Source organism: Rhinolophus sinicus, chromosome 4, assembly GCF_057876585.1.
Source record: "Rhinolophus sinicus isolate RSI-liver-muscle chromosome 4, RSI-T2T, whole genome shotgun sequence".
Lineage (NCBI taxonomy): Eukaryota > Metazoa > Chordata > Mammalia > Chiroptera > Rhinolophidae > Rhinolophus > Rhinolophus sinicus.
Window position 1 is genome coordinate 90,975,398 of NC_142504.1, and position 16,377 is coordinate 90,991,774.

The window sequence follows — 16,377 nt, forward strand, 5'->3', positions numbered from 1 at the left end:
AGGGAGGCATATCTGGGAATGTACAAAGAGAGAATGGGAGAGTAGAGGAACAGAAAGCAAAACATAAGTCTGCAGACACTTAGAGGAGGATTCCCTTTTGTCAGTGACTTTCTTTAGCCTACCTTTCTCTTAGTTGCAGGAGCCTGGGCCAACAACAATTCCTTCAGCCCAAAGGTTTTCTCCTTCCTTCCCGGTATAAAGCAGTTACAATGTCACTAACCCAGACACATGCGCATGAAGAAATACAACCACAAGGCAAGAACCAAAGGACCATGTTCCTGCTTTTCTTTTGAAAACTGTTCTCGTACTGCTTGAGCCTAACTTCCCATTTCAGGGGCACTGTCCCCAAAGCAGATTAGGATCCTTATCAGTTCCACTTTTATTCTTTCTTCTCTATGTACTCCTATATTAATTCTGAGTATGCAACCTGGATGCTTACTCTGATTCTAAAGTTGTCTGAGTATTAATCTAACATGAAATCTCCTGCAGGAGTAAATGTGCACCATTCCTGGTACATATTAGACATTCGTGAAGTGTTTGCTGAGTATACGATGGGTTAGAGAAAAGATGATTCACCAACAACAGTTTGACAGAGTAACAGGAATGAGAAGAGGCAATTTTATCATAACTGGCTCTGGTCAAAATTGGGGAACTGGCCACATCTATCTTTGACCCCTAGTCTTACTTTCCTAGTGACCCTTATATGCCCTTCTACAACTCCCAAATGTCAAGTACCCTCAGGCTACCAGCAAAACTGAGTAGCAAAACCAGTTTAAAGGAATAAATCTCAATTGCCTATGCAAAGAAGGTGTAAGTTGCTGCTGACCATTTATTTGTTTGACATAAAGGATTTCCTACTGAACAGCCTGAAGGCATATGGACTTCAAACTTGGAAGCCAGGTTTAAGATCCTGACAGTCACATTCTAGTCATGAAGCCTCTATGGCATTCAATTTTACTTTCTTACTGTGGGGATAATAATAGCAACTTGTGAAATTATTTTTATTAAATTACGTAATGGTTTAAACATACAAAGAATCATTATTAAAAATATTAACAGAAGCAGCAGTGTAGATTCACTCAATAAATGTAATTCTCATTTCATGTTTTTACTTCTCTCTTCTGCTTTCCTTTTATTGTTCTCTTTCTTCTTCCTTGAAGATTGGTAGTTCCCATAGTACTTGCTGAAGTGTCTTTTGCTGTGAGTTCTCAGAATATATTTATATGAGATTGAAACTGTAAATGAGTGAATGAATGAGGAAGTGAATTAGTGCTGATGGTAATGTCCTATCTTCCCCATGTATTTGGGAATCTGTAATCATCTTTTGAAGTATCACCAGTGTGATGCACACATCCGGGACCAAAAACTTTCCTGTCATTTTTTAAATTAATTATTCTGTGTTCAAAGTAATGCATTGCTTGTAATTCCACATTTTGTTACATCACAGATAACACGTAGCTCAAACCTCTATGGTCTTTAAAAAACGTGAACAGGTCATCCTGGTTCTTCGGCTCTTTCTGAGATGTAAAATTACACCATTGAAGAACAGTTAGGTTTTTATTCAAATAGCTTCTTTGGTCACACAGATAGTAAGGCCACTGAAAACCAAAAGACAGTGTAGGCAATAGCATTTAAACAAAGCTAACTATACAGTGACTACTGTCAATGGAATTCAGCAAGTTTTGATGGTTAATATTAATCTCCAAAGCATAGCTTTGTGAATATATAAGGGGCCCAAAAACCTTGAATGTTGAAAGGAACTATTGATCTTCAAAATCAGACACACAAATGAAAAAAAAAAAAAAAAAGTTAAAACTTTTAAAAATAGTGGTATGCAGTATAGACCTGAATAATGTAAAAAGCCTTGGTGTGAAGGAAAGAAATTGGAGGAAGAACTTGCAAATCATTCTATTTGTAGAACTCCCACGGAGAGTATATTTTAGATTTACTTAATGAGCAGTGGGTCAAGGGCTCCAATTTTGTTTAAAAGAGCCTAAAAGATCATCATCATAGTGTCAGATGTTAAGGATAAAGACAGAGCAGGATGGTGGAGAGTAAGATTATGAGAAACAAACCCAATCGATCCTGTAGAAGTCCTTCAGGGGAACACTTCAGAAGAAGCAGAGGCTAGGTACAGAGTTAAAAGTTCAAACTGAAAGGAATAATCACGTGGATGATTTATCTCAAAGGGAAGGGTCAATGGTACAAACCATAGTATATTTGCCTGTGGCATTTCAAGTCTTTTATGCAATGCTTTATTTGTTAGTCTTCTTAAAAATGGGGGACTCCAGTATTGGAGCAACTCCAGCACTGCAAGCAACATCAGTACAATAATTAGCAACCAATGCAAATGTCTTATTCTGTTTCACTCAACTACCCCAGGAAAATAAAAGGCCTGTACAGTGGGGAATGGAATGGGATTCATAAATAGTTCTGATGAGTATCATTTTTTACTAATATGTTTTTTAAGTAACATGTCATACACACTTTTTGTATGAATCAAATTGTAATTGGTTCCAAGTGAATCTTGAGAGAATTTCTGCTTTTAACCAAGAGGGGAGAGAGACATACACACATAAGCATGAATATCCGTTTCTATTAGGTTGGTGCAAAAGTAATTGCACTTTAGAAGTTAAAAAAAAAAAAAAAGAAAGAAAGAAAAAATTGCAAAAACCGCAATTACTTTCGCACCAACCTAAAATATGTGCACCATTGTCAGACTCATCTACCTTCACATACCCAGGGAAACTCTGTTGTCCTGATGAGGAATTCCTGGGATACTCCTGCCTGGAATATACACCCTTCAGAGAAAGTATGATTTTTGTGGTGACTTTTTTTTTTTTTTTTGTAACCACATTCTCTCCTAGATTAAAGCCCATGAAATTTAAATATTGAACTGGTTGAACAATTCCACCTAATATGAAATTGGAGCTTAGCTATCAATGCTTTATGTGAAAAACTGAGTGCTCTGCGTTTTGAAAGGATTGGCGAGTTATTTTATTTTATGTATTTTATTTTATTTCTCATCCAGGGAAGCACTGACCGCATCTGATTTGCTTAGGCAGTACAATACTAAATACCTGCTGACCCCTGATGAAATGAAGTGTCAGTTTGTTATTTTCTTGGTAGTTCCTGATTAAGTCAGATTAAGTCTAGCTGGCTCCATAAGAAGGGGAGGCCCTAAAGACCTTTCTCAAAACTAGTACCTGGCCAGAGCTGCCAATTAGAGTACATTCGTGGCAGGGGTCTCTCCTCTAGCCTAATGGAAAAGACACAGCTCTCCCAGGACCTGTGGTTCTCTGGTCAGAAATCCCTACCACACTTTGCCTGTCAGCCTGCACCTTTTCTAGCCTGGCTTATGAATTTGTGTAATCCTAACTGCCTCTCTGAGAGTACTTACGTGAGTACATGTCTCTGTCTAAATGCCCCTGTATCATGAGGGTGTAAGAACCGGTCTATATTTACTGCAGAAACTAGAGAAGAATAGTGCGTATTTTCATTCCTCCGTTATCCCAAAGCACATGGCTTAACAGATTGCTTGAGCTCTCTCACTTACCTTCCCTCTAAGTCTTCTGTTGAGTGCATCAAAATCATTTACATTTGGGTAGAATCATGAAGAACTTGTCTATGTGGACAGGTCACCAAGGGCTTGGAGAATCCATATTAACACACTTGCCACTTCAGGACTTCTGGGGATTCACAATGGTCAACCAGAGACACTTGGAAAACAAACAAACAAACAAACAAACAAACAAAAACAGCATTTAAAATCAGTACTCCTGACACGGAGATGAAGACCTACAGGAACATGAGAACTATTAATATCTGGGATATTAAAAAGTAGGCTTTTCAGTATTACTGATTTGTAAAACTGAAATTGGGAAGCATCAAGAAATTTGCCAAGAGTTACATAACCATGAATTTGCTCTTTCATTTGTAGATTGATAAATAGATAACAGATAACACCACTGTGTGCCAATTACTGTAGAAAGTTATTCATAGATTAAAAATGTTTGATTCCTGCCTTTGAGGTACAAATATCAGTCACAGTTCAAGGATAGCAGAGCTGGGAGAGGGGTCCATCCACCATAGTGCAAAAGGATGACATTGTTCTGTAGACGAAGCAGAACTTCAGAAGGAAAGCACACTAGAGCTGGAACTTTCCAATTAAAAAAAAAAAACAAAATGGAAACAACATTAGAGTGAATGAATATCTCTCCTTTGGATGCTCGGTCTCCAAATATGCACAAGGTAATCTTGTGCATGCATCCCGTCATGCAACTCTAACCACATATCTGCACCATCAGACTCCTACAGCCTAGATCCTGGCTGGCTCTTGACTGGGCAAGGGGCCTTCTCAGTCATTTCAGTCCAGCCTCAGTTTTAGGAAGGGCCTGTGCATCAGCTTTGGGTTAAGACTTTTTCAGCCTATCTGCCCCACCTCCCTGGAAGCCAGATTACTTTGAGCTTCATGAGTCTTGCGTGCTGTCCCTCTTCTCCCCAACCCTTCCCCAACAATAGCACACCTGCCTCAATAGTAGATTTGATTCAAGAAAAATCAGAGAGTTTTCTCTGACTTGTCTACCAGTGACATTTTCATTGTCTGTGCTCCTTGAGCTAGTGACTTTTCTGTCCCTCACTTATGGAACTGAAGGTTTCCCTTTGTGGCAGAGACGGGTCTGGAAGCCCACAGATATTTCAGGCATGCCCTTGCCATGTAGCCCCTATTAACTCCTGCACCACCAATGGGCTTACTCAGTCTCTGGCTCTGCCCCACACTCACTCCTGAGTATATGACCGAGGGTCCCTGGGCTTGCAAGTGACTACAGACTTTTCTTTGTATAGGCACCGCATCAGTACTTAGCAATGACTTGTTCATGCACAATTGGCTATTAGGAGAACTTTAAGTTTTTAGCTGACTCTTACCTACTTGTTTTGCAACCTATAAGGATCCCTTCTTCCTATGCTCTGGCATAAGTAAGACAGATCACATGTCTCAGCTCTCTTTGGAGAGACTTCTTTTTCTTAGTATTATATTGGGTTGCCTTGACACTTCTGATGGGCTTCAAAAAAATGTGATTTTACAGTTTACCTGGATTTTATTCATTATTAGGATGGAATGATTTTCTTTGAAGCTTTCTATATCCTAAGCAGAAGCAGAAGCCCACTTCAAAATACTGAAAGCAGAAAATGTATAGTGCTAAAAGGAGAAATAGACAAATACTACACAAATATAGATTTTACCATACTTCTCTTAGTAACTGAGAAAACAAGCAGATATGTATATTTATATATTCTACATATAAACTATTAGACATAATAAGTGAATTAAGCAAACAATTATAAAAGGACATATTTTTAAAATTGCATTTACAGTAGACCAAATTCGTTAAATACTTAAGAAGGAAAATAAATCATTAATCAGAAAATGAAAGAAGACCCTAATGAAAGAAGGGATATACTGTGTTCTTGGATTGGAGGATTTAATATTGCAAAAAAGATCATGTTTCATAATTGAGCTATAATCAAAGCCACACTATTAGTAATCCTAGCAGATTGTTTTTGTAGAAACTGACAAATTATTTCTAAATTTCATATGAAAACAAAAAAGATCAAGAATAAAAAAGACAATCTTGAGAGAGAACAAAGCGGGAGAATTGCCACCTACCAGATATCAAGAATCATTAAGAAGTTATAATAATTCTGGCATTAGCTCAAAGAGAATCCCATAGCCTCATGGAACACAATAAAGATTCCAGAAGCACATGTACTCATGTACTCAGTCAATTTATGTTATAGGTGCTATTGGAATGCAGAGAAATTGATGTTTCAAACATAAGAGACTGAATATGCAAATTGAACCATGACCAAACTACATATAAAAATAGAACCCTCACCCACAGCCTACCTAGAAATCAGCCTAAAAGCCAAACCACAATCTTTGCAGCAAAACGTCCATGAAGTCAAACCACAGCGATGGTCCCAACATGGCCAGGACTTGATCAGTAACTGACAGCTTTCCTAAGTTTGATCACTGCTACAAATGTATAAGCAACCGGAGAAAGCCAAATAGACTCCTCTAACCAATTACACGGGATGGCCCACTTCTAGTTTTCTTGCCTCCAGCTCCCCCATGCCAACACCCTCCAATCAAGGTCTATCTCAACTCTTCATATTTTTCTACTTATAAAGCCTCCCCCGTGTTCTGCTTGCCTTTGAGTCTCTACCAAATGCAAGTGAGGTGGCTGACTCACTTGCTGTAGCACTCTCTGAATAGTTTTTCTTGTTGATTTCCACAAATATTACAGGACCAACTGGATCTCTACATAAGAAAACAATGAACTTAGACCCTCTTCCTCACAGCATATACAAAAACAAATTCTAGATGGATCATTGATATGAATGTAGAAGAAATTTTAAAAATAGTACAATATGAGATATCTTCGTGACCTTATGATGAGCAAATATATTATTTTAAACTTTACACCAAAAACTAACACAAGACTAAAATTGATGAAGTGAACTTAACCAAATTTTAAAACTCTAGTAGTTCAAAAAATCCTTAAGAGATTCAAGAGACTGGTGACAACAGCAGAATCGAGTTTAGCAGAAGTCCCCTTATCAGTGTGCCGTTGCCATAACAGTGGCATTGGGTGGGGGGTTTCAAGATCAAGACTCCTCCGGTGCCATTATTTGCGTGCAGTTTTTATTTTCTAGACTTCTTTAGTTCTTACCCACTTTTTTGAACATGGATCTCCAGAATTTCCTTTGGTTCTATGAGCTGTTCAAGAACTTATACTATCTATTCTGCATAAATTTGCTAGAGTTGATTTCTGTTCCTTGCCACCAAGAATCTCAGTTTACTAAATAAATAAATAAATAAATAAATAAATAAATAAATAAATAAATAAAGTATTACAAATTACTAGCTCCAAAATGTGGAACAGGCTAACCAGGGAATATATAGCGTAGGAGAGAGAAGGCCTCAATATTCCAAGCTGGGATATTTAAAATAATTACCATTTAATAGTAAAAAAAAATATGTTTTGACCGCAGCTTTTGTATATTGGAAGTCAGATTGTGCATATTCCAAGCACAACAGTAGGAAAAAGAAGCTGTACATTGGAATGCTTGCCAGTTTCAAAAAGAAACAAACATACAAGCTTAACCTGATAATGGCTATTTTGAAAGCAGTAAAATATAAAATACATCTTTATTAACAGAGAACCTCTTGATTTATAAAATCTAAAATTTTAAATCTGCCTTGACACCTTTGATCTTCACATCATCCCCAAGGCCTAAACGGGAGTTCCCTGGTCTAGTCAGATACAACCATCCACCCAGCAGAAAAGATGCCCACTAAGCTTGTTCCTCTATTAGGCCAGCTGTTCCCAACCCCGCCCTCAACCTATGGGCTTCACCTCCTTGCTGGCCCTCAAAATTATTCAATGAATCCAATTACATCCTCCCACGGGAAACATGGGGCACCTCATCCTCTTGTTACTACAAAGCTTGCCTCCCACAGTCCTTTCTCATTCACTCTGCTCCCAGTTACAGCCCCTGTGTGACCCTGCATGGCATGTAGTTCCTCCTTTCCCAGGATGTGAGTATAGGTGACTAATAAACTGCTGTCAATCTAAACCTATCCAGTGCCAGGTATTATGTGGTCTGTCACCTTGTATTATTTAGGATGGGGGATGCCTCCATTACCAGTGTGGTGAATAGGAAGCGATCAGCAATCTTCTGTGCCTGAAGACAACCAAATGCCTCAAAGTCTAGACAGCTGGAGTCCAGAAGGACCAGAAAAGTCAAATTCTCTTCTTCTAGCTAAGGTTTGCATATGAAAAGTTAGGCAGTAATTGACATAATATGTCACCATCCAAACTTAACACAGAGGCCTTTTCAAGGATCTCTTATATGTATTCTATGACTACAAAGAGGACAGCCAAGCCCCTTATAAGATGTAGACTGAAGATAAGAGTGAACTATCTGCATTTCTTTACCAGAGTCTGTCGCCTAAAGGAGGAAGCCATGATGGAGATGGACCCTTTTAAAGTAAGGGGCGCAGAGATGGGCAGGCTTTGCAATCTTTTGCTGAGGCCACAAAGATCCCTGAATTCAAGAACTCTGATGAGACAAGACCTGTAGCTCTAGCTATAAGCACCATTGTGTGCCCAAGTCAACCAGTCCCTCTGCTAGACAGTTTGGTGTGGAGATATGAAATCTGAAACTGCTACGGCCATACTGCCATTATGAAAATAAATCTGACATTACAGAAGACAGAAAAAACAAAACAAAACAAAACAAAAAAAAACAGAAGAAATTGGCTCTTTGGTGTTCTTGAGCTACTAACTCAAATTCTGAAGCCAGCCTTACTCTTGGCCTTCTCAGGTAGGTGGGACCATAAATCCCCGTTATTGTTTAAGTAAATTTGAGTTGTTCTTTCTATAACTTGGTATAAGTATTCCAGTCAGGAGCCATAAACCAATAGTTTTCTCAAACACTACTCAAAAAATAGATGAGATGAGATTGTAATTATTGAGATATTTCTGGACATCTTACGATTTAAGTTATATCTCTGTACCTCTGAAATGAGAAATTGTTGATGTGTTTTAGGAAAACAAAGATTCACAGCTATTGAGTAGGTAAAAACTAAAGAGACTTAGAGGTGGAAGGAAACAATAATGGTCGGATGACAGGGAAGATATGGAGACAGTTAAGACCAGGAAGAAGTCCAAATGAATGGTACTTACGAATGACACATGTAAGATAAAAATGCTTAAAGATGAACCCAGGTAGACAGGAAAGACTTGCAGGTACAAGTCAGGAAGTAGACAAAAGCTTTTCAAGAGCACCATGTGGATTCTAAATGGTGCAGCTGTAAATAATCCTCTAAGAACCTTGGTCAGTGTTTCTAAATCTTTCTCAAATGTGATTAAAAATGATAAAGTGAGACAGGGACTCTCAGTCAGGAGGAATGTAAAGAAAGGAAAAGTGATTCGCTGTAATTATGTTCTTCAAAACTGTGAAATATCCAGCCTTAAATTTCAGCGCATTTCCATTTTCCTCTTGGTGACTTTTTTTCCTTTGCTCCATTTCTTAGATATCCAGAAAAGCTCTGTTTCTATCCATAAAGTTCTGTCATGATCACAGGGAATCACAACACGTATTGCATCCCACCCTCCTGGTGGGCATATCCAAATACAAAATGAATGAATGTGTGTATATCTCATACATATGGCTTGCCCCATAACACTTGAGATGAGGACACAATGTTGCTAAAGGAAGGCAGATGCTGCATGTAGAATGAAAGCACCTGTGAATAGAGCAAGTGTTGCCTAAAAGGGAGGATGAGTGACTTGGCCACAGTTCTGCTCATCTTCTCATGGCTTCCCATCACCTATAGAACAAAATTCAATATTTTGCACAGCATACAATCATTATAAATGACCCACCAAACTGACTAGCCCAGTCTAAGGCCATTTTTTTTTTACTTGATACTTCAAAAAAGATGAAACACATGTACTTCCTAAAATATATTCTTTCTCATCGTCTTAAAACATAATGCTATTTTTCTTTGAAATCCATTTCTATCTACTTATTAACACCAATACATACTTACAGGTAGCATCTTTACTAAAACGTTCCCTGGCATATCCAGACTGGTCTAAATGTCCCAGTATTCCTCAATTATCTTTGTATTACAGCACAATATTTTTGAATTTCAATCACTTGCTTATCTTACTAGCCTGTGAACAGGGAGCCTGTCTTATTTATATCTATTCTTATGGTATCTACTTGGTGCTTTGCACATACTGGGCTCAAAAAAGAAATATCTGTCATATGAATGAATGAATGATGCCAGAAAAGCCAGCTTTATAAATTGATAGTAAAACATGCTTGTTATTTTGATGTGCACTATAAACTGTGTGTTATTTTGATATGTACTATGAAAGGCAAAAAAAAAAAAAGAAGTTTCTATTTAGTTGAAGACATTTAAATATCAGAATTGTTTCTTAGTTTAAATTATTACTTTGATTCCTGTAAAATGTAAGTGCCCTTTGAAAAGATAACTCTTTATTATTCATTCCTAATCTATCTTAGATTTAGCATGTTGACAACTAAATTCACTCCCCTGGGTGTATCTGCTCTTCCCTGACTTCCTTTGGTCCAAATATGCTGCCTGGGGAAGTTGATGTGTGCTCCAGGTCAGTGTTTTTGACTTAGTTACGGTTTTTAAGTTTCTAATAAATTACCGCAAGTTTCACAGTGATAGGTGTAAGAGCACATATACTCCTGAAAGAGAAAGGAGAAATTCTTATGAAGGGGGATTGAAGACATTTAGAGAATTGAAATTTCAAACTTTCAAGCACAGTACACTGAAGGTCAGCGTGCCTGTGTGGAAGGGCTTACTGATGGTGGCTTTCCCTGGTCCACAATAAATTACAGTGTTTGAACTGACTCACTAAATGATGGAAATAAAGAAATTCCATGCAGAGAAACTGTCATGTGGAATATAATCAAAATCTGAAATGCAATAATATCAGACTTTAAAAAATGACCCAAGTTACTCCAATTGAACCTTTGCACTTTGACCTCCGTTAGTTCCTTTTGTTTGCTTCTTAAGTGAAATAGACATAAAGTAAAACCCCTTGATAGGTTTCCATGCAGAGAATGGATGGTGATAGCATCACAAAGCCCTTACCAACAAGGCCACATTGCTTATCACTGCCAGATGAATTATTCACCATTTCAGCTTTCTTTCAAGATTGGGATATGGAGAGAAGGTGAACTTTACAGTCAGCTTTGCACTTCTGGGGTCAGCCAAGCACTTATCTTCAGAGTGACAGAGAAACATTAATTTTGCAAGGTCCTCTACTTCATTCTACTGCAGTGGAAATCCAACCAAGACCTTATCAGTCCAAGAGATCAGCCTTGGAGCTATGTAAGAATAAACTCACCTTGAACAGAATAAACTCAGGTAGGGAAAAGGATGAATTTTAATGTCATAGATTTGCAGTTTCGGATACAAAGCTGCCTTCAATCTGTGCATAAGTATTATTTTTACCTTTTAATTGGGACTTCCTATCTTTCTGTAGCACCTCAGATAATACAGAATTCAAGGTTTCCTGTTTCTCTGACTCCATTACCCTAGGATGATAGTAACCTTTCAGTCATTTAACTTCTCCCCAACTACAGGGTGCATTTCAGGCCCCAATTATGAAATTGGCCCATATTTGTCTTTCATTTTCCTCTTTGTACTCTTTTCCCCCATACTGGATCCCTTTGTCCTCTTTCTTTGTTTTAATCTCACTTGATGCCCTTAGCAAATGAAGTAAGAACTAATTTATAATGAAGTTAGATAATCTATATGTTCTTTTTATCCAGAGGAATTGTTACTTAAGGAAGGCACAAAGCAAGAAGTGCCCCAAGTAGGTTAGTTACTTGGTAGTTCTTTTTATTCACTGTTTTATTACATTCATTCTAAAAACATAAATTCAATACTTCCTATGTGCCACACTCTGCAAACATAGATGACAAATACAGGTGCTGTCCTTAAAGAACACACCCTCCAGTGAAGGCACAGACATGAGAGCATCATGATGTAGGGTGATAAAGGGAATCATAGAGGCAGACTAGGGTGTATGTGCAATGGCCTTTCTACCAGGATTAGCATACTTCTCAAGGATGATGTTTTTCCCAAGAGCATGAAGGCTTGGGGAATATTTGAGATATCAGCTTCCAGGTCCTTAGCAGTTCATGTGTTTTCTGTCCTGAAACTGATCTTTCTACTGGATTTTCTTTTTCTGCCTACCTTCTCACAATAGTCATTCTCTGACTTTAAAAAGCAAAGGCTTACTAAGGCAAATCACCTTCAGATATCGGAACCTACATCAATGATATCAAAGAAAGGAACAATTCAAAATAGTGGTTTCTGGGCTGAGAAAGTAAATAACTTTGACGACTAAGAAATCCTTTTACAAATCAGATGTTTCTGATGCTTTGCTTTTAACAAAATTGGCATATACTCGTACATTATTAAAAATAAAAGTTAATGCTAGATCAGAGAGGGATTTTTTTTGTTTGTTTTTTGGTTTTGTTTTTTTGCTGATAACTCAGAAGGTAGTCAAAGACCTGAAAGACACTGGTATAACAAAATATTTTCCATTCCCATATACATATTTATGTGAACAAGGTTTATCATGCATAGTCTTTAAAAACTAAAACTAGAAAGAAAATTTTGGGGAGTACCCTGCCACATTCTAAAAAATAATATTTATAACTAGGTACATTAATTTAAAAGTTATAAATAAGAACTCTATTATGTCATTAAGAGATTAGTTCCAATAAATTTAACTTTTTCCACGTGAAATAGTCATCAAAATGTAACACTGTGTTTATATCATTGTGACTAATTGTATACTATAGATAATTATAATGATAACTCAATCCAGAAAAACATCTAACACTTAGAACCTATTGTCACACAAAATATTTTAAGGAATATTTAAATACTATTTATTTACTTATTGTTTGCAGAGAAGTATAAAAGAGTTATCAACAAAATATTTTCCAACACAAAAACGTTAAATTTAGATACGTTACCTGGTGGATATGAAATGGAAATATAAGTTCAAGGAAAGAAGAGCTTGTTAATATAAGTAAAAATAAGATGAATCAAGATGAAAGGTTCAGAGGAGAGGAAATGAAGGTAGAAGAGACCTTTAAGGGGTGGGGGAGAAATAGGAAATACCAAAGTACATATTCCAGAAAAAGCTTTGCAAATCAAGGGGACTGCAGGTGATTATCAGCATGGAATTGTTGGGAAAAGGAATGGGGAAATCAACTTAGCAGCACAGAGTTGCTTGAAGATGGCAACTCATTGCAATCGCTGGAGTGACTCTTCCCTGTTTCTCTCAATGAGATACGTTGAGCTCTCATTAAAAAATACAGCTTTCTGAGCGTGCTCAGCCAGATGAGTTCATATTTAATTCAAGACCAGTGATTTTGAAGCCTTGGCAAAAGCTGGATGAGTTCAGTCTGGACTTTCTCAGCTCCTACTGGATTTGGAAGGTTCAGCTAACAGAGTTAAATGTCTCAGGCCCAAGAAAATAAAAATTGGTAGTTGTCAGTAAGATGTGATAATCTTTGTTCCCATTCCTAACCTGAAATCTGTCCAAAAGATCCAAGTCCAGCTAGTCCATTAATTGGAGAAGAGTTAAGTGGCAAGCAGTTTGTCATTATTTATTGCTCATTGAAGAAGTTTCTCTAATATATGTGAGTCATAAAAGAGACAAAAAAAGACAGAAAAAAATGTTCCATGATATCATCCTTCAAGGCTCAGGTCTTCCCAAGTAAAATTGTGGTCAAGAGAATTTGCCTGAACATGGATGGCAGCTGGCTTTTAAAGATATTTTTGGAAAAAGCATAGCAGAACAATGTTGAAAAGAAGGCTGAAACTTTTGTTCTGCTTATATATAAAATGTTCACAGGTAAGTTAGTTAACTTTTAACTCCAAGAGTGTCAGTGCTAAACATAGATAACTAAATAAAATGTATCATTTTTTTTTAAGATGAAGAGGAAGAGGAAAGAGGAGGGGGAGAGGGAAATCAGTCAAAGAGTTTTTAAAAGTCTGAAACATAGAGGGTTCCAGCTTAAGTTGCAGATATTGAATTTATAGTGGTGTCATCACCGGTATGTATTTTTCTGCAGGAATTCTAAAGTCCAAAGAAGATTTTATAGAGTTGGTGTGATAGAAAGGTAAGAGGACAAGAGCATGTAGGTAACTGGCAAGAAAATTGTCAAAATAATGGACTCTGATTATCAAGGCTGGATGGAGACTGGACTAGAGGCAAAAGAGGTCGTGGCTGTAGTTGTGAGTGTGTGCAGAATTAAAGACCCTAGTAGACAGGGGGCCACAGGTAGGTTTGCAGGGCAGTCACAGGGAGCAAAAAGAGTAACCAAGATAAATTATTATAGGCCAAGAAGCAGGAGTGATAAGATCAGAGTGCCACCAGGGTGTGATATTAGGACACTGGAATGGTACTTAATTAATAGTTAAAATCCAAGGAAAAAGTATTTTGGAAGTTTCTTGGGGCAATTTATCTGTTAATTTCTGTTATGAAGATAAATCTGCCTTGACCTGAGCACACCCGTAGAAAGATGGTTTGTTGTCTTAGGATTTTATAAACACATACTGTCTCTTTTTAGATATGTAAAGTTAAAGACAAGAGTCCCAGATTTGCGTTGTATCTACACAATTTAAAAAAAAAATGAGGAGAGAGTGAGCAAGATGTGAGAAGGAAAGGGAGGAAAGTGGGGAAAGGGAGGAGAGGGAAGAAAAAGAAGAGACTGAGAATGAGTATAAATCTAATTCTGTGGATTTCTTTTGTTGGAAGTAAACTCAAGTTTTGTTTTTTCAAGTCAACTAGATCTCATCATGGTCTTAATACAAAAAAAAAAAAAAAATTGTCCCACTTTTAAAATGGGAGGTAATCACATTGACAAAATGGCTGTCACTGAACCTACTCAGGTCTTTCTCTTGCTTTCCACATCCTGCACCACAACCATAAAAACAATATGATGTTTTATTGAGCATCTACTTTGATCCAGGCTCCAAAAAAATCTAACTACTTGGAGTTCCCATTGTATCTCTCTCTCTCTCTCTTTCTCTCTCCCTCTCTCTCTCTCTCCCTCTCTCTCTCTCCCTCTCTCCCTCTCTCTCTCTCTCTCTCTCTCTCTCTCTCTCTCTCTCTCTCTCTCTGTCTCTCTTGCTCTTTCTCTCTCTTACACACACACACACACACACACACACACACACACACACCTATGTGATCTTTGTACTTGCAGTTTCTTCTCCCTGGAATACACTTTCTTCTGCACTTTTCCTCCTGAGACATTTCTACCCTTTCCTCAAAGCTTAGCAAAGCACCACAGATTTTATGATGCCGAACAATTAGGCAGACAAAGTTGCATTTTACTCTATTAAATTCATTACTACTGCTATTGTATTATAACTGTTGATGTCATTTTTCTAGCCACAAGGTTGTGTTTATTCCCAAGACCAAATACACTGTAAGGTGAATAGATGGTATTAAATAAATATTTGTTGAATCAGTAGTCTGATGCATGAATCAATTAATGAATAAATCTGCGCCAATATCTTCTGAACTCTTTCTGTACCAGTAAATTGCTACATACAAAGGGGAAAACACTGGGCGCCAATCACAATTTCCAAAAAGGTAATAGCCCTTTCAAAGACATTCTGCACTATTTGCATTATAACTTATATTGGTGGTGACAATGGTAATGTTCTTATTGATAATTTCAGGAACTTTGGTACCAATTCAGTATCAAATACAAGAAATGAAATGGGATAATGAAGGGTTTGGAACAGGCACATTGAATTGAGGCCTTGTGTTTCTGCTACATATTGCATAAGCTCTTAGTTTAACTCTTTTCCTGCTGACTCCCACCTCTCCCACTTGTTAGGGTATTATCTTCGCAGTTTTCATGGGACCAACCTGGTATTTTTGGAAATGACACTCTAAGTAATTTAAGTATAGGATAGTATGAGCTGATGAAGTACTGTAATTTAATTTTATTGCAACAGTAAATAAATGCACAGTATAACGTGCTGAGATAGTCTATTGATCTTTTCAGTCAATATTGGAAGAAAAATTCCTAACAAAAATTAAAATTAAAATATTCTTAGAAAAGATATTATTTTCAGCTTTTAATACTACAAGTAAAATTGGTAGGGTAATTGTTTCATTTTACACACATCTAATACATACATAGATGACCCTGAACTGAATTCACAGCTGATCAGGTCACATACAGTAGGCATACATTTAGTACAAGGTTACTTATTATGTTACCTCTTGGAAGTAATCAGCCTAAGAGTAGGATACACTTGTGTGTTTATGTTCAGCCAAAAAGATGTCACAAAATTCAGGAACCCAAGGAAACCTCAAAGGTGTTCCTCAGAGATAAAGTATTTCTTTCTAAGGGCCCAATTTCAATTTATAATCTTGATTATCTATTCAGCATAATAAAAAATAATGTGATTTAGTATTGGAGAGGATTTCAAGAGAAAGACAGAATTTTCATAATGATAAATGATGGTTACTTTTTAAAGTAGAAGGAATGCTTCAGAAAATATGATTAAAAACAAACCAAAAAAAAAACAAGCAAAGAACTACAAAAACTTTCAATACTGGGAAGATTGTTTACATCCCTAAACAACCGCTTTGGATATTTTAGATTTTAGTTTGACTAGGAAATAATTAATAATCCTTCCTGATGTGTGAATCAAAATTATTTTCAAATGTATACAAATTTGACCTGAAAATGTGTCATATCCGGAAATCAATT